Raw genomic sequence first — 19,849 nt, 5'->3', positions numbered from 1 at the left:
CACTGACTTTTGGCAAGTCTGTTGATTGTGCCTTTGGAAGTGCCTTTAAATGCCTTATAGAAGGCTGGACACCATGGCCCATGACTGTAATCCCAGCACTTTGGGGGACCGAGGTGGCTGGATCATTTGAGGTCAAGAGTTTGAGACCAGCCTACAATGTAAAACTTTGTCTCTCCTAAAAATACAAAAAATTAGCCAGGTGTGGTGCCACATACCTGTAGTCCCAGCTACTCTGGAGGCTGAGGCAGGAGAATCACCTGAACCTGGGAGTTGGAGGTTGCATGAGCCGAGATTGTGCCAGCTGCATTCCAGCCTGGGTGACAGAACAAGACTCCATCTGAAAAAAATAAATAAATAAATACATAAAATTAAATAAATAAATAAACAGAGTCCATGTTTTGACTGTTCTGTACATTTCCAACAGGATAACAGTAACATCACAGAACATCCTTGGGGCATTGTTTCTATAAGTTTGGGGTTATTAACAGTTACTAGGTTAAAAATGTAATAAATACATGTAATAGAGGTAACAAATTAATAAATAAGTTTGAGAAATGCTTGGTAAATTCAACAGGACTTCTCAGAACAATGAATTTATATGGCCATGATAGTATTTTTTTGTTTTTTGTTTTTTTTCAAGGAGCTTTCGCAAGACTCTGTAGTACACCAGTTTGGGAACTGTTGGTGTAGGAATCAAGGTAATTAGGATTTGGCCTATTCCAGGTAGAGGTTGTCACTACTTTCAAGCAATTGTTCTTAGTCTTTGGTCTTTGCATATATCAGCAAATTAACAAGCAAAAATATCAGAATTGGGCCTTGGCTCAGGCCTAACAAATCAGAATATCTGAAAAGGATGGGTGTGGATAAGCTTCTGGGTGATTCCATGTACTCCAGAGACTGAAAACCACTCAATTACAATAGGCCTTCTCACCCCTTGCTAAATGAATTGTTAATCCTACTTGAGTATGCCTCTGTTTTGTTTTCTTGGGCCTGGTCCAGAGACTAGACTGTTGCTACAGTTAAGTTCAATTTTATCATTCTTCCCACAGTATCTGTATCCCGATTTTCAGATTCCATTTCATCAGTGGGACAAATTTATAGGTCAGTATAGGACAAGTTTTAAACATTAATGGAAAAGACATTGTATTATATTGATATCATCCTTCTAATCTGGCAGCCTTGAATTTAATTTAGAAAATGCCTCTATTTCTAATTTTACCTTGATTTTGATATATTTTACTATTAGGGATCACATACATAATTTTCCTCTTTTTCTTGACTTCCTTGTCAGGTAATACGTTTTTGAAAGCTTCTGGTTACCTTCTAATTGCAGGTAAGTGTTGGTTTCTGTTTGCTTAATAAGCTCATTGAGGTTTTATTTCTTTGAGACGGAGACTCGCTCTGTTGCCCAGGCTGGAGTGGGATGGCGTGATCTCGGCTCACTGCCACCTCCACTTCCCTGGTTCAAGCAATTCCCATGTCTCAGCCTCCCCAGAAGCTGGGATTACAGGTGCCTGCCACCAAGCCCAGCTAATTTTTTATATTTTTAGTAGAGATAGGGCTTCACCATGTTGCCCAAGCTGGTCTCAAACTCCTGACCTCAGATGATCCACCCAACTCAGCCTCCCAAAGTGCTGGGATTTTAGGCATGAGCCACCATGCCTGGTCACTTCTCCCATTTTTTACAGGGTAGTCTTTTTGAACTTCTAAGAGCTCTTTAAAATAGTAAAGCCCTGCCATAATGCTGTTAAAAGCCTAAGATATAAAATGTCTAGTAACATGCTTTTCTTAACACTAATAAAAAAGTGTTATCAGTCCATATTTTCACAAAAAGGACAAAAATAAAAGATTTAGAAACAAACTGTACATAGAAAATACATATTCCCTGAAATTCCCGAGTGTGAAAGAGTCACTTTCAAAACCTACTGCCCGCCACCCAAAACACAAGGAGAAAATAAGAATATTATCCTCTTCCATACTCAATCATCAGTAGCAAGGTACTCAAAGCCCAGTTTAAAGGAATGCTTCTGCAGATTCTTTACTGTGCTGGAGATTTAGCCCTTTCTATTCTTCTCACTCACTGATTCCTACTTGTATATCTTTTTTTGTTAATTTTTAATTTGTCATTTTTTTTGAGACCTAGTCTCACTGTCTCCAGTCTGGAGTATAGTGGTGCAATTTCAGCTTGCTGCAAGCTCTGCCTTCCTGGGTTCACGCCATTCTCCTGCCTCAGCCTCCCGAGTAGCTGGGACTACAGGTGCTTGCCACCACACCTGGCTAATTTTTTGTATTTTTAATAGAGATGGGGTTTCACTGTGTTAGCCAGGATGGTCTCGATCTCCTGACCTCGTGATCCGCCTGCCTCTGTCTCCCAAAGTGCTGGGATTACAGGCGTGAGCCACCACACCCAGCCTCTACTTACATATCTTTAATAATTTCCCCATTCTGCTTTCCATCAGGTTTTCTGATTGTCCTTTCTAAGAATGAGTTAGAGGCTTCATTCATTTTCATTCTTTTCTTAATGACGTAAGGATTTTAAGGCAATGAATATTTCTCTGAGCTCTCCTCTAGTCACTAATCAGTAATGATTGCATTATTGCTATTCTCTACATATGTGGCAGTTTTAATTTCAAGTCCTATTTTGACGTAAGGGCTATTGGCATTAATTTTTAAATTCCACAAATCAACATTTGTTTTCTGGTTTTCTTACTAACTTATAGATTCAACTAAGATCAGAGAATGACATCTGTCCTTTTTCTACCTTTCAGTATTTGGGGTGATCTTCATTGAAAAAGATTAGCTTCTTGAATGTTCCAGATGGGAAGACAGAAGGAGAGGGAGAGAGACAAATAGATAGAAGTTTTGTATTTTAACTATGGTTCAATTCTAAGCATTCTGAAATTGCATTGAGTTTCTTAAACCACCAATAACAAGGGTGTTTGATTTCCAAATTCACATCTCTTTTTGTTAATCTCTTCATTATTGCCTTCTAACCTTAACTGCTTCATATTTAAATTATAAATTATATGGTGTGGGTGGTACCAATTGTTGTTAAATCTTCTGACTTGCTTTATGAATTAATATATAATTAATGTTTCTCTTCTCTAATGCTTGAGAAGAAAATAGAGTATCTAATTATCAGGTACAAAGGTCTATATTTGTCCATTATACCATGTTCTTTCACTGGTTATTCAAATCTACATATGGGCATTCTGTGTAAATTACTTATGGTAAGCAGGGTATGCTGAGATTTCCAAATATGATGGCAGACTTGTCAGTTTCTCCCTGTGGTTTAGTCAGTTTTTCTTCTGTATTTTGAGGTTATTTTTACAGGTACCTAAAACATGAAAATTGCTACATCCTCCTAATTAACAGTCAGTCATTTCGCATCAAGTTCTTACTAATGCTTTCTGTTCCAAAATCCCTTTTTGTTTGATACTGAAGCTCCATCACTTGCTTTTGGTTAATGTATACTGGCATATCTTTATCACTCTCTCTCCTTTATAAAAACTTACAATCTTTTCATATCTTCATAGTTTAAATGTGATGGATTAAAACAGCTGGATTTTTTTGTTGTTGTTCCATCTGGCTAACCGGTAACTTTCGTCCATTTACATTTGTGGTGACTGATTTATGTGGACTTCCTTCTCTCACTTTTAGAACTTCTATTTCTCTCATTTTCTAATATAGTTTTAATATCTCCTCCTAGGATTCCACTAAGACATATTTAAGACCTCATTCTGGACTTCCTCCTCCCACAACCCCACCAACTTCTGCCCTATCATCTATCATCATGTCTCTCTGTGCAACATACTTACTTACTTTTAGGAGATAATTGTCTAACCAATTAATTCTTTCTTCTGATGTGTAATCCATCCTCTGAGTTTCTTATTTCAACAATTACATTTTCTATTTCTTTATTTCATTTTATTCTGAGACAGAGTCTTACTCTGTCATCCAGGCTGGACTGCAGTGGCATGCACCTGGAGCCTTGGCCTCATAAGCTCAAGTGATCCTCCCACCTCAGCCTCGTGACTAGCTATGACTATAGGCACATGCTCCACACCCAGCTATTCTTTTTTTTTTATTTATTTTTTGGTGGTGTTGGGGTATTTTTTATAGAAATGAGTTCTCACCATGTTGCCCAGGCTTGTCTCCAGCTTCTGGTCTCATACCATCCTCCCACCTCAGCCTCCCAAAGAGTGCTGGGATTACAGGTGTGAGACACCACATCGAGCTATATACTTTGTTTCTGTAAGTTCTATTTCATCCATTTTCTTTTCAGGTCCTCCTCATCATTCCTGGCGGTCTTACTGGTTGCTCAATTTTATGGGTCCATCTTTTTCTTTATTACGTTTCACGTGTAACTATTTTCTCACAATTCTAATATTTGAAGTCTGTGCTCTGTATCTGATAATTCCAAAACCTATAGTCTTTGGGAAACATATCATTAATTATTTCTAACAATTCTCAAATATGTTGGGTTGAGACTACTTGAATGCTATGATTTGACTGAATTCATATTTGCCTGCTTTTAATCTTTGGGAATCCTACAGGCTTAAGGTAGAGATGCTTTCCTACAAAAAGTATCTGTGTCTGCTTCTGATGAGAGCTGTCGGCACAACTAACATGAGACCACTTTACCACCATGCATAATCCTGACATTCTCTTGGATTCTCTTGGAGAATCTCAGCATTACACAAGGTTCTCAAATTTGGCTCCCCAACCTTGCTCATTATACACAGAAGAATAGACTGCTTAGTATAAGTGGTGACTCCCTTCCTCCTACCCTGGAAAAAACAAAACAGATCTTTCATCTGAATGTGATCACAGACTAGGAAATTCTGAAGGTGAATAACTGGAGGCTGTGGGCAGCAGGGAAAGATGGGTGTCTTTCCTGACCATAGAAATAGGTCAGAAGCTGCCCTATAAGCTCTGTGCTGCAGCATTTCACTCTTTAGCTCAACTACCATTCCCTCCACAAGAGTGTGAATGGAAGCTTCTTAGAGCACCATGTTGTCTTTAAACAAAATCAAATTTTTGCTAAAAACCATGGTCATGGTTAAAAAAACAAAACAAAACAAAACACCTCTGGCTTTAGAAGGCTTTCTCAGTAATGTCCTAGAATTCAGGTTACAGGCTGCATTTCATGTTAACTAAACAGAAAACCAGCCTGACCAACATCCTTCTGCCCCATGGCTTGCTCTCAGCTCCTCTTGGTTGGGCCTAGGGCAGCCAGGCTGTCTGGTTGCAATCCTTGCTCTGTTACCTGTGACCTTGGACAAGTTACCTACCTTCAGTTGCCTCGTCCATATGATGCAGATATTAATAATACTCTCTTTTTAAGTTATTAAGAGGATTGGTAGAGCTAACAAAAAGTAAAAAATAAGAGCTAATAAAATGTAAGAAATAAAAAGACTTGGTAAGCAGAGGCACAGAGGGGGAAAAAAAGTAAAAATAAGTAATTGAAAAGGCTAGTGCCTAGCACATAAAAGTTCATCAGGAATTAATTCTATAACATGAACACAATTTTGCAAAACTTCAAAGTACATATAACTTTTACTAGGGTATACATAGCAATAATAAATTTACAACTGTAGACATATTTTCTACACTAAATATAACAAAGACCAATCAGATACTAAATCATTAAGTGATTATCGGTCAGTATGTTTAATTTTCTTATACTTGTATATTTTCTATAGATCACTTTTGTAACAGAAAGAAAACAAACCGAATGAAAATGAAATGAATAAAAATAATTAAGACAGGAAGAAGGCTCACAAAGTAATATAAAATATGTCTTAGGGTTTCTGTCAAATTCTTAATAAAAGTACCTTCTTTGCTCCAAGCTGCACGTTGGCTTTGCCTTTGACTCAGCTGGCATTTATCTGCATGATGACTGATTCTATCGAGTAGGCACTGCTTCAGCCCTACAGGAAGAACAAAACATCCCTAGAACACCACAGCATTCCTGATTCCCACTTGAGAAGGCCTAACAAAATAGCATGTAACTTAACAGCAGCAGATCAGTGTTAAAAAGTCTGGAGTCAAGGGGAAAAAGTAAAATTGGAACATTTCCAGAATCTCACAAAAAACAACAAACCGATGTTCTAGGTGCACAACATGACCAAATTAGAACCTTACATAAAGGTTACTGTTAATGTGTATCCTAGCAGGTAGTTCTGTCGTCCAGACTGCAGTGCAGTGGCGCCATCTTGGCTCTCTGCAAGCTCCGCCTCCCAGGTTCATGCCATTCTCCTGCCTAAGCCTCCCGAGATGCTGGGACTACAGGTGCCCGCCACCATGCCCAGCTAAATTTTGTATTTTTTTAGTAGAGATGGGGTTTCGCCATGTTAGCCAGGATGGTCTCGATCTCCTGACCTTGTGATCTGCCGGCCCGGGCCTCCCAAAGTGCTGGGATACCTTTTTCATTCTTGAAAGTAGGTGCTGTGGAAAAAAAAAAAAAAAACTAAAATATCTTTAAGATAACCTTGTACTCATGATCTAACTTACATAATCAAAACACTGTCTTGAGAGTGAAAATTGAGTATTATAAGAAAATAATCACCTGTTTTGTGAGAGGTTCCATACATAATGCTCCTCCATCCAATACCTACCTTAAAAAGAAAAAAGGAAACACACAAAATAATCTTGAGAACTATTCCTGCTTAAACAATTTCTATGTGCCATTATTAAGAAACTATGCACACAGTAAAGATAAGAAGAGAACATGCAAGTATGAACATATTTGTTAGGGATATAGAACTATGGGTAATTTAAAAATTCTAATGGTATTACTCTCATGTAATTGCTCTGAAATTCTAGTTAATTGTTTGAAATGGCTCTTAGAACAGAATACTTTGAAATTTTGATGATGTCAAAAACTAAGAACTTAGCCCTAAATATTCCAAAGAATAGGGGCAGAAGAACCCATTTCTTTAAATGGCATTTGAGTATTCTTTACAATGGAAACTTTCTCTCCCATCCTGTGATGGCCAACAGTTGTTCCTCTGACAATGGCACTGACTTTACCCTCGCCAAAATATGAACATCTGCATGGTTTCATGGTTCACATTTTTTTAATCCATTCTGTTGTGAGAATCAAATGGTTCACAGCATGTGGCTCCTCTGTGGGACTCCTCAAGTCCTTTCTAGGTCTGAAGACTGTTCTCTGAATCAAAGTCAACTTCTGGGGATGTACCAAATCTCCCATTAGAAAATTATTTAGATCAAGATATTTTAACCTTTTAACTCTTTCTCAAACAAAATAATATCATTTCTCCTTTAATGTTATTTTAAATTTCAAAATACACAGATAGCATGCCTAACATAAAATCAAGGGAATGATAGTTTTAGAACAAAAACTGTGGTAATTTTGAAAACACAAATCTAAGACCACTGATTAGATCAATGTGGACACCAAGTCCACCACAAACTGTTCTGTCCTCTGGGTCTCTGCCCACATCTTTCCCTTGCCTGAGATTCCTTCTGCTTCCCACCCTTCCAAATGCTGTATTTTCCCCCTGCTCACTGCACCCTCTGCCTCCCTAGTTCAAGCGATTCTCCTGCCTCAGCCTCCTGAGTACCTGGGATTACAGATATGCGCTGCCACATCTGGCCTTTTTTTTGTATTTTTGGTAGAGATGAGGTTTTGCCATCTTGGCCAGGCTGGTCTCAAACTCCTGACCTCAAGGGATCTGCTTGCCTCGGCCTCCCAAAGTGCTGGAGTTATAGGCATGTGCCACCGTGTCTGGCCCATGGTTATCACACGCTAATCAATAAGGTACTTAGAGTTCTTAGTACTTTTAATTTCCTCTTATACAGCTGGTATTTGGTATAATGAAAAACACTTTACTAGGAATCAGAAGAGTTATTTGGGCAGGTCATAAGCTGACTTATTATTCAAATTATTCATCCAAATAATGAGAACCTTAACACAGTGTGGCAAAAAAGAATCAATGAAGAAACTATGTGAGAGATTTTAAAACTGAAAATGGCATGACTCATAACTTTATGTATTTGTCTCAATTCTAGGTGACATACTGAAATCATACACTTACATTCTTGGAATTCTTTTTTTTTTTTTTTTTTTTTTGGGAGACGGAGTCTTGCTCTGTCGCCCGGGCTGGAGTGCAGTGGCCAGATCTCAGCTCACTGCAAGCTCCGCCTCCCGGACTTACGCCATTCTCCTGCCTCAGCCTCCCGAGTAGCTGGGACTACAGGCGCCCGCCACCTCGCCCGGCTAGGTTTTTGTATTTTTTTAGTAGAGACGGGGTTTCACCGTGTTCGCCAGGATGGTCTCGATCTCCTGACCTCGTGATCCGCCCGTCTCGGCCTCCCAAAGTGCTGGGATTACAGGCTTGAGCCACCGCGCCCGGCCCACATTCTTGGAATTCTTACAACAAAATGTTGAAAAGCTGTACTGGTCCATTTTATAATCACATTTTAAAATGTTTTCATACATTTATCCTGAATTTGCAGATTTTTATCCAAATCCTTTCCTTGATCATTTTTTTTTTCTCAAATAAGATTCTGAACAAAAATGACCCATTTTCCTTTCCTATGCTTATGGGAATATTGAGTCAACATACACAATTTTATAAACCAGTGCATAAAACTACAGCAGAATACTTACGTCTTTTCTCCCCATTCAGTAAGGGCTTCATTAAAAAGGCATTTTAACATTCAACCATGAAAAACAAAAGAACTATGTCTTGGAGGCTAGTAAAAGGCTGGTGTAGTGAGTAAGAGACACAAAGGTTACGTATTTACTATTTTTCAGTCTTGTGTTTATTTTGCATAGATAAGTATTTGGCTGGGTTACCTAACTCTGAACTTCCAAAACTGACCATGTGGTTTTTTGCCAAGAAAAGTACTTTTTATAGCAATTTTACTGCCAAAACCAAAACAGCCTAGAGAAGCTTTAAAGGTAACAAAAAATGGTACACAATTCTAAATAACCCTGCCTCACACCCAACCTGGGACTTCCACTCACTGTAATAGTATATTTGTGATCAACTTTGTAATGAGCTGTCAAAAGGAGACCTCTAATATCTGCTCATGAAGGAATCACTTCAGCATGTCCTGCTCTGCAGCAGAAAACACATGGGAATCACTCAGAACTCCAGATTTCCAACAGAGCAGCATTACCCAGATAATAAGACAGAGGGCACCGTCCTCTGAGATGCTGTCAGGAGCACTAGTAAATGAATTTGGGAAAAATAGAAAATGGCAATAAGGCTCCAGGAAGTCCTTTGGTACAAGACATGAACCTAGCTTCCCCCAAACCTTGCAATCTCCACAAAACAAATATCTATTAACATTCCACTATATTAGCACTCACAGAACACTTGGGGAGATATGGCAAAGATTAGGCTGCAGGCGTCCGGTAAGTAAACTTTTAAAACACAATATTGAAAAAAAAATAGAAATTTAAAAATTAAAACAGAAAAGCAAAATTAAAAGATAGGTAAATAAATACAAAATTTTAGCAAACAATATTGGGCTGGGCAAAGTGGCTCAGACCCATAATCCTAATACTTTGTGAGTCTGAGCGGGGTGGATCGTTTTAGCCAGGGAGTTCGAGACCAACATGAGCAACATGATGAAACCCTGTCTCTATCAAAAATGCAAACATTTGCTTGGTGTGGTGGCATAACCCTGCGGTCCCAGCTACTCGAGAGGCTGAGGTGGGAGGATGGCTTGAGCCCAGAAGGCAGAGGTTGCAGTGAGCAGTGATTGCACCACCCACTCCATCCTAGGGCAACAGAGCAAGATCCTGTCTCAATAAAATTAATTAACTAAATAATAAAACCAATATTTCTTTACTGTGTGGGGAAACTCAAAATGAGCTCAGCACATTCGTATGTAATACTAGGGGTTTTTTTTTTTTTTTCCCCCACGCTTTTGTTTCTCTGAGCTTTTACAGATGGATATCATATCCAGATAACTATTCTGTAGTATCAACACCACAGTTAATATGTATTCTGATTATACAGAATGATTCATAACAGGATGTTAGCCCCCAAAACACATACATAAGCATGTAAAGGAAATACAACTGAAAAAATAACTACAACAACAAAACTCTTCTGGAGAGAGTTCTGTGGTCTGAAGTAGTCACTCATATTTTTACCCTAAATGCAACTATTACTATCTCAACCATAGAAATGATCAAAGTAAGGGCTGGAGATATTTAGATTTTAATCACCATAATGTGGATTATGTCACACAATGGAATTAGTCAGCTGAATGTTTGAAAATCCTCAAATTACTTTAAATTGCTCATATTTTGAGGGTCTACAGAACATTTCATAACTAACCTAGCAAACTGTGACCTTTATCCCACTTCTGTAAGACTTCCAATCACAAAAAAGAAGCAATACAAATTTCAGTAAAACTGCATGTCTCTGTTTTTTCATCAACATACTTCATATAGCCATAGATTTTAAACCATTACATCTTATCCAGATTCCATATTAGATCATTAACATTTCTTCTAGATTTTCATGTTATTCTTTTGTAACCTTTTAGTATCTTAAAAACACTTTATTAAATGTGACATGTTCAGAAAAGTATACAAAATATACCTTAAAGTAGACCTTAATGAGTTATTCTAAATTATTCGTCCATGTAACCACCAACCCTGGTCCAGAAATACATTACAGCCAATATCCAAGAAGCCCACAGATGTACCTTTCAGGTCACACCTCTCTACCTCCCAGCTAGATGGACTCCTTACCCTACCCTGTGTAATCACCTCTTTTTTCTTGATAGTTTTACTGCCCAACTATGAATCCATAAATAAGTGTTTCTCAGTTTTCTTTTTTTTTTTTTTTTTTTTTTTTGAGACGGAGTCTCGCTCTGTCGCCCAGGCTGGAGTGCAGTGGCCGGATCTCAGCTCACTGCAAGCTCCGCCTCCTGGGTTTAGGCCATTCTCCTGCCTCAGCCTCCCGAGTAGCTGGGACTACAGGCGCCAGCCAGCTCGCCCGGCTAGCTTTTTTTGTAATTTTTAGTAGACACCGGGTTTCACCGTGTTAGCCAGGATGGTCTCGATTTCCTGACCTCGTGATCCGCCCGTCTCGGCCTCCCAAAGTGCTGGGATTACAGGCTTGAGCCACCGTGCCCGGCCTTTCAGTTTTCTTTTCATTTGTGTTCTATGGCTCCTTGGAGGGCAGCAGACCATTACAATAGGTAAGACTTTCACTCTAAGGACCGATTTTCACTCCACTGCAGGCGACATTGCCTCCACTAAGAATGCATGCCCTAACCAACATTGGTTTTGTCTATTTTTGAACTCTGTATAGAGGAAATTGTACAAAATAAGTTTTGAGGGTCTGGTCTCTTTTGCTCAACATAGTGTTCACGATCTGCCCATCTCGTCCTACATAGCTGTAAGCCATTTTATGAATACCACAATCATCCAGCTTATTGGCATGAACATTCGGGTTCTTCTCTGTTTGGGGCTATTATAAATGATGCTGCTCTGAACATTCCTGTGTCTCCTGGCACCTATGTACTCATTTCTTGTGGAGTATATATCCACAAGATTCCTGAACCATAGGGTATGAGTATCTTCCACTTTACCAAACTGTTTTCCAAAACACTTGTACAAATATACACCCTCATTAGAAGGATATAGAGTCTCATAACAATTTTCTTACCTTAAAAGATAAGCAATATGTCTCCTATCCCTTGTTTTTCTTTTAAGATCTGAAGATCATTGTGCAAAGGACTATCAGTGTCAACCTTGAGAATTACAAAACAAAAAAACAATTCAAACAGACTATTATTATTATTATTTGTACTAACTCAAAAATGAACCAATCTGAAAGTTAAAATAGAGCAACTAGGGTAAGTTCCAGAAAGAGGAGATCTTAAGCTGCTCTATATCCCCGGGAAAAATGGAGGCCACTATAGCTTCCAGCTCCTGTAGAATAAATATCCCAAAGAGATCATAATAGCCTAAATCTAATCTAATAAGGGGCTTCACAGTTTGCAGTCATTCTAAAGGAAAACAGTCACATGTATATAATTTCCTCAAGAATTCAAAAAAAGTTTAATATGCTTTCCTAAACTTGTATTACTAGCCAAGGTGTTCCAGGAGGAAAATTTGCCATGGACAGAACTGTTAAAAGTTAAATCACTAAAAAATCGGTATTTTTCTACAACTGTCATATATATATATATATATATATATATATATCTCCCATATGTATCCCACCCCTCACTCCCCCTTTGTTTTGTTTTATGAGACAGGGTGTCTTACTCTGTCACCCAGGGTGGAATATAATGGTGCAATCACAGCTCATTGCAGCCTTAACTTCTCCACGCTCAAAAGATCTTCCTGTCTCAGCCTCCCACCAACCCTGGTAGCTGGGACTACAGGTGTACTCCACCTATATATTTTAAAAGTAATAACATAACTACCTCCACAATAAGAGTTGATTATGTTGCTTTCAAAACTGGGGGAAAAATCACAAAAATCAACTTGGTAATCATTCTCTGTAGAATGAAATATATTACTCTTATTTATATATCAAGCACTATTGCTCAAGCTTTTTGCCAGAAGATAAAAATCATGTAAATGTTTACTCTATCAGGAAGATGACAAAAAGAATTCCAACAGGCCTACAAAACCAATAGCATACTCATCCTATCTTACCCCCTACATCTTTTGGAACTTGATTGCATTCGAGTTTCACAAAATAAAGCTAGTAAATATTTCCATTTCTGTCCAGTTTTAAGAAATGACATTTATAATCTGACAACAGAAAAGAATAAAAGAACAATAAGAAGAACAGGGATTTAGAGATCCTTACCTGTCTTATAACTCTGTGATCTGTATATGTCCCTGAGCCCTTTCATAAGTCTATCTGAAGCTTGCACTGGCCCAGACACTGCAGGCTGAAACAGAAAGGCCGCTGTTTACCAGGGTCGACTGAATCAACTCATGTAAAGATTTGAGGTATTTCAACCTGCTCTAAAAGATTACAGTAGCCAGGCACGGTGGTTCACACCTGTAATCCCAGAACTTTGGGAGGCTGAGGCAGGTGGATCACTTGAGGCCAAGAGTTTGAAATCAACCTGGCCATCAGGATGAAACCACATCTCTACTAAAAAATTACAAAAGTCTGCCAGGCATGGTTGCACGTGCCTGTAGTCCCAGGTGCTCAGGAAGCTGAGGCAAGATAATCAGTTGAACCTGCAAGGTGGAGGTGGTAGTGAGCTGAGATGGTGCCACTGCACCCTGGCCTGGGCCACAGAGCAAGGCTGCATCTCAAAAGAAAAAAAAAAAGAAAAGAAAAAAGAAAAAGATTACAATAAAAAGTGATCACTACTCAACAATCTAAGAAGTGAAAAAAAGGCCGGGCACGGTGGCTCAAGCCTGTAGTCCCAGCACTTTGGGAGGCCAAGACGAGTGGATCACAAGGTCAGGAGATCGAGACCATCCTGGCTAACACGGTGAAACCCCGTCTCTACTAAAAAATACAAAAAACTAGCCGGGCGAGATGGCGGGCGCCTGTAGTCCCAGCTACTCGGAGGCTGAGGCAGGAGAATGGCGTAAACCCGGGAGGCAGAGCTTGCAGTGAGCTGAGATCCGGCCACTGCACTCCAGCCTGGGCCACAGAGCGAGACTCCGTCTCAAAAAAAAAAAAAAAAAAAAAAAACAACAACAACAAAGAAGTGAAAAAAAGTACAATTAAATGAAGCATTATGAAGTTTCAAGAGAATATAAAACTAGATACAAGTGGTTCATTTCCTTTTTCTTATCACCTAAAAACCTCTAGCCAACATGTTCAGACCACCATGGACTCCATGATAGCCTAGAATTCAGTATGAGTGTATTCCAAACCCCAGCAATTTTTGAAAATACTAGAAGACACTCAAGGTGACATTATTAACTAAAATAGGCTTCCATTCATAAGACTACAAGCAAGAATATTACACAGATGGTCTAGTTCACACATTAGACACTGAGAACCATGTGTGCCTACATGCAACTGGTTTCAGTTTTTCAGTGCAGGGACTTCTGTAATGATGAAAACACATCGATATCTTATCCTAAGACTAAACAGAAATGGAACTACTTTTTGGTCATGTGAAACTAAAGTTTTTAAAGACTGCACTAGACTTTGAAGGGGAAAAAATTCAAGTTGATAAAAATATTACTTCCTAGCTATGTAACCATGAACTCATTTCATATCTATAAAATATGAGAAGTTTTTCCTATCTCTAAAATATCAAGAGTACCTGTTTCACACAGTGGCTATGATGACTAAATGAAAAGATCTATAAAGTATTTAGCATAGTATCAGTCATGCAAAAGTGTTCAATAATTTATACTTCTTTTGAAGATAACTCAAACTGGAATTGATCACAAGACACAGAAAGTACAGTGACATTAATTCAAATGCTACAATCTTAGTTTTGTAAATAATCAAGATATGGGGGAGTAACTACATTTCTTTGTTGTATGAAAAACTACCTATTAAATTAATATATAAAGAAGATTGAAGGAGGGAGAGTTAGCTATCTGATTTCAACATTTGGCATTTACTTGCCTAACAATACATTTCCTGTTTTGGAGAACCTGTGACCAAGACAAAGTAACTGGTCCTCTGATATTGTGGAGTTGGTAAATAGCTCTAATACAAGGCAGGAAGCAGTAAGTGTTCAGACAAACATCTGATGTTTCCCTACACTGTCTAAGCATTTTAGGTGTATATATGCATCATTTTAATTTATATTTCATAGCAACCATCCAAAAGATATGTACTGTCTATCCATATTTTAGAGTTGAGAAAAGTGAAACCATACAAGGTGTGTTTGTCACCAAACTCAGTGTTCCTTTCCCATCCTGCTGCTTCACACAAAAGAGATGTTAAGTCAAAAGAGAAATATTACTTTCAGTCTGGTCAGAGCAGGATGGATCAAAGTCAGCTTCATGAAGGAGAAATAATTGGAGCTGTGCTTTGTAGGAGAGAATGAATTTGAATGTACAGATGCCACAGAAGGAAGATCAGCAGAGAAAACAGCATAGACAAGCTGGAAAGGGGCATATACAGGGATCAGCAGGTGGTTCCAGGATGTGAAGAGCAGATGAACAGGGTAAAAAGTGGCTACTCATAGATGAGAAAGATAACATTGGGCAACAAGGCATATGAGCGTGGCTGGGCATGGTGGCTCATGTCTGAAATCCCAGCACTTGGGCAGGGTAAGGTGGCAGGAGTGCTTCAACTCAGGTGTTCAAGACCAGCATGGTCAACACAGTGAGACCTCATCTCAACTAAAGATCAAAAAAATTAGCTTGGTGTGGTGGCACATATCTGTAGTCTGAGACACTTGGGAAGCTGAGGCAGGAGGACCATTGGAGGCTTGGAGATAAAGGCTAGTTACAGTGAACTATGATTGTGCCACTGCACTCTAGCCCAGGTGACAGAGCAAGACCCTGTCTCAAAACCAATAAGCATATGACTGAATCCACCACTAAGGCAGGAATGGAAGAGGAGAGCAGCTGAGATTGGCATGTTCATGAATTGCCTGGTATTAACTATAATTACTTAACCATAAAATCCAGGCTCCAGATATTTATACACGCTTCCACATTTAAATGGTCTTACCTTTCAGTCTTCCAAATTTTCTCTAATATTGCCCAATTTTCTTTTTCAGTTCCTTCATCCTCCAACTGTTTCCCACTCATAGGCTCTTCTTTCATCTCATAGTGATCTAAGTCTTCTATAGCGTGCAAAAAGAAGAGAAATGTTAGGTTATTCAACCGATTTATCTTCAGCAGTTTCTTATGCCAAAAGTTCAATTATTCTTGACTCAGTGGGGAACAAGAAACAGAATATATCTATCCTATGGGGAGAGAGAAAAAGCCCCACATTCCATTCAAGAGGCTCCCACCTTTTATATCCTGTATTTTTTTTAAAAGCTAGACTCTGGGTAAAGCAGATTTAAAAGCTTTACAAAGTCACAACTAGTATGAAATAGACCATCATTAATTTATTCACTTCTTTATTTAACTTATCTTCTTTTATTTTTTTGAAGATAGAGTCTCACTCTGTCACTCAGGCAGGAGTATAGTGGGGCAATCTCTGCTCACTGTAACCTCTGCCTCCCAGGTTCAAGTGATTCTCATGCCTCAGTCTCCTGGGTAGCTGAGATTACAGATGTACACCACCACGCCCAGCTAATTTCTTTGTATTTTTTAGGAGAGACAGGGCTTCACCATGTTGGCCAGGATGGTCTCAAACTTCTGACATCAAGTGATTTGCCCACCTCAGCCTCCCAAAGTGCTGGGATTAGCGGCATGAGACACCATGCCCGGCCAAGCCATCTTTTAAATCTCCTCTTAAGAGGAACCTTTGAAACAGTTTGGCAGCAGGTGTCAAGAACCTTAACCGTTCATAGTTTGTTCCAGAAACTCGACTTCTAGAATTGTATTAGAAGAAACTAGTCTAAGATGTAAGCACAAATTTAGGCATAAGGATACCAATTCCAACCTTGCAACCACAAAAACAAACACAAAATCTGCATGTGCAAAAATAGCAAAACAGTTAACTCAAGTCCATGAAATATTAAGAGGCCACTGAAATACCAACACAGCATCATTTCTCCTGTATTGAAAAACTTTGAAATGAAAAATGGAATACACAAAGGAATAGAATTTCAATTATGCTGAAATGAGCACAGAAAAAGACCAGTAGAACTCATATTAAAATGTTAATTTCAATTAATTTTACTTATTATCTCTGGAGAGATTTGGTGCTTAATAAAACCTAATTTCCAGGTTTATGGTTTTATGTAGGAAGCATCTATTGATGTTAACAACTTAAAAATAAGTTAGAAAAAGCATTTGATCTCAGATGCTCAGGAGGCTGAAATAGAAGGATCGTTTGGGCCCAGGAGTTTGAGGCTGCAGTAAGCTATGATCATGCCACTGCACTCCAGCCTGGGTGACAGCGACCCTATCTCAAAAACTAAGAATACTTTTAAAAGAATTTGAATAATACCCCGCAGAACAAAATCTTTATTCACATCATTCTGCTCCCTCTTTTCCCATACTATCTGTTCTTACATATATACAAATATATGCAGAATTGTTTAAACCCTAACATTTTTAAATTATGTTATTTTTCTACTTCAATTGCCAACATCTCTAAAGGAGTAGTTTATATTTATCTCGATTTTTCCCCCCAAGCTGGCTAATTACCCAATTTCTAGACCAGATTACTGACTACCTCCACTCAAACTCTGCCCATGACTCTGTACTTCATGGAGCTCCCTTCTCCCTGTGTGCACCTTTCAGCTCTGATCTTCCATCTTATGCTTGTTTTCCCTACAATGCTCACAAATGCTTTTGGCCTGTATTTCCTCCTGTGTCTTTAACCTCAGTCATGTTCCCATCCACAAAACTTCTCCACCTAAGTATTAGTCAGCACATCCCAAACAGAATTCAACATATCTTTCTAAAACAATATTATCAGCACACGATTCCCTGCCTAAGGCCTTCTTATCAACAAACACAACAAATAGACACATGCTGTTCTCAAATTCAAGACTTTTAAACATCTTTCTTTTCTGGACAATCTTGCTTTCCACGACTTCAACACATCAACTTTCCTTCTAAAAAGAAAAGCATCCAATACACTCAAACACACCATGTCCAAAATTGCTCTGGGCCTGTTCCCACGTTATTTTAGGAGCCTAGAATATCTGCTTTTCACCTGTCCTAATCTGACATCTCCAAAGTTCAGTCTCCAACCTTTGTAGATTTCCCTCAAAGGGGCAGTCCCTTGTTTATTAACTTGTGAAGGGGAAATGAAAGGGTTCATGAAACTTAGTACAATGGATGTCTGACTCATGGAAAAGGTTTAATGTTTCCATGAAGTTTATTCTACCTAAGCTAAACTGCATAAAAACATTAAAACAAACTCTCCTTGTAATTGGACAATTTTAAGAAGTATTTTACTCCCAGACTCATAAAACAAGCCTACAGCCAGTCACAGTGGCACACACCTGTAATCTCAGCACTTTGGGAGGCCGAGGTGGTGGATCACTTGAGGCCAGGAGTTCAAGACCAGCCTGGGCAACAGGGCGAGACTCAAACTCTACAAAAAGTAAAAAAGAAATGAGCTGGACGTGGGGCACCAGACTGTAGTCCCAGCTACTCAGGAGGATCACTTGAATCCGGGAGTTCAAGGTTACAGTGAGCTGTGACTGTGCTACTGCACTCCAGCCTCTGTGACAGTAAAACCCTCTCTCAGAAAACAAATAAAAAGAAGCCTACAACACTGCTTTTTTAGTTCTGAAGCACTCTAAAGTATATTTTAGATTAATAACTTCCAAACTAAGAAAATGGAATCCTCAATTAATTATAAGACCCCAAACAGAAAAAAATCTTTTAAAACAATCAAGACCGTGGAATTCACATACATTCTATTTGGTCAATGCACAGACACAGATCTTTATTCCAAAGTTTAAATTTAAATGCAAAGCTTCAGAGCCTGAAAACATCTAAAATTATACCCATGACTGACAACTGGCCTAGGCTCAATGTCTTTGGAATGTGCTGTACTAAATTTGCTACTGTTTGAATGTATTCCCTCCAAAATTCAAGTGTTGCCAATGTGATTATATTAAGAGGTAGGACTTTTAAGAGGTTATTAGGCCAAGAAGGCTCCTTCCTCCTTCATGGGATTAAGGCCCTTATGAATGAGGCTTCACACGTTGGACTAGCTTGCTCTCCTGCCCTTCTGCCTGCTACCATGTGAGGATGCAACAAGAAGGCCCTGAGACACCAAATGTTGATATTTTCATCTTGGATTTCCCAGACACCAGAACTGTCAGAAATGAAAGAACTGCTCTTTATAAATTACTCACTCTCTCTTATTTTGTTAAAACACTATAAAACAGACTAAGACAAATTTCTTTGAATTAGCTTTCAACAAGAGACAGTTTCACTACTTCTGGTAAGTAGTCCATAAAGTATGTTCAAATTCCCTTTTTATGCAAGCATAAATTTTTTAAACTCAGTAGTTTCTCTTCCAAAAAATAACCGAATACATGTTAAGTACTGATTAGTATAAAATATAATTTTAGTGCTAAAAGTTAAGAGCTTTTGTTTCCCAGAAAATCAAATCCAAGAATTCAGATAAAAAGTTTGCTCAAAGACATGAGTTAGAGGTAAAGCCAGAATTTATAAATTAAATTGCATTCCAAATACGATGTGCTTTCAATTATTCCACATTAGTAGTTATTTATAAAGGAGATTAGAGAATTACTCAAATGTTCAAAACTGAAGATATTTATGATTTTTTCTTTTTTTATGAGACAGAGTGTTGCTCTTGTCACCCAGACAGGAGTGCAGAGGCACGATCTTGGCTCAATGCAACCTCCTCATCCTGGGTTCAAGCCATTCTCCTGCCTCAGCCTCCTGAGTAGCTGAGATTACAGGTGCCCGCCACCACGCCCAGCTAATTTTTGTACTTTTAGTAGAGACAGAGTTTTGCCACTTTGGCCAGGCTGGTCTCAAACTCCTGACCTCAGGTGATCCACCCGCTTTGGCTTCCCATAGTGCTGGGGTTACAGGCATGAGCCACCTGGCCTGGCCAAAATGTTATTCTTATATAATATACCTACTTCAGACATCTCTTCTTCCTCTTCTTTTGAAGTCACTTCTTCTGTTGTCCCATTCGGAAATAGAGAACGAATCTTCCAGGGCTACATGGAACAAATATGCACATTAGAAGACTGGTGTCACAGCTTTAGGGACAAACTCCCAACCACCTGTCACTGCAGTCCCACTACCAGACAGCTTATTAAAATTAAAATGTGCATT

The 19,849-nt window shown here is 38.8% G+C and overlaps 1 pseudogene; it reads right to left on the bottom strand.

The window, feature by feature from the left end:
- LOC104679284 overlaps positions 1–19,849 on the bottom strand; it is a 41,234-nt pseudogene that overhangs the window by 13,271 nt on the left and 8,114 nt on the right.

Source organism: Rhinopithecus roxellana, chromosome 5 (genome assembly GCF_007565055.1).
Source record: "Rhinopithecus roxellana isolate Shanxi Qingling chromosome 5, ASM756505v1, whole genome shotgun sequence".
NCBI lineage: Eukaryota > Metazoa > Chordata > Mammalia > Primates > Cercopithecidae > Rhinopithecus > Rhinopithecus roxellana.
Note: the sequence above shows the minus strand (reverse complement) of the source record. Positions and strands in the feature narration are given on the sequence as shown.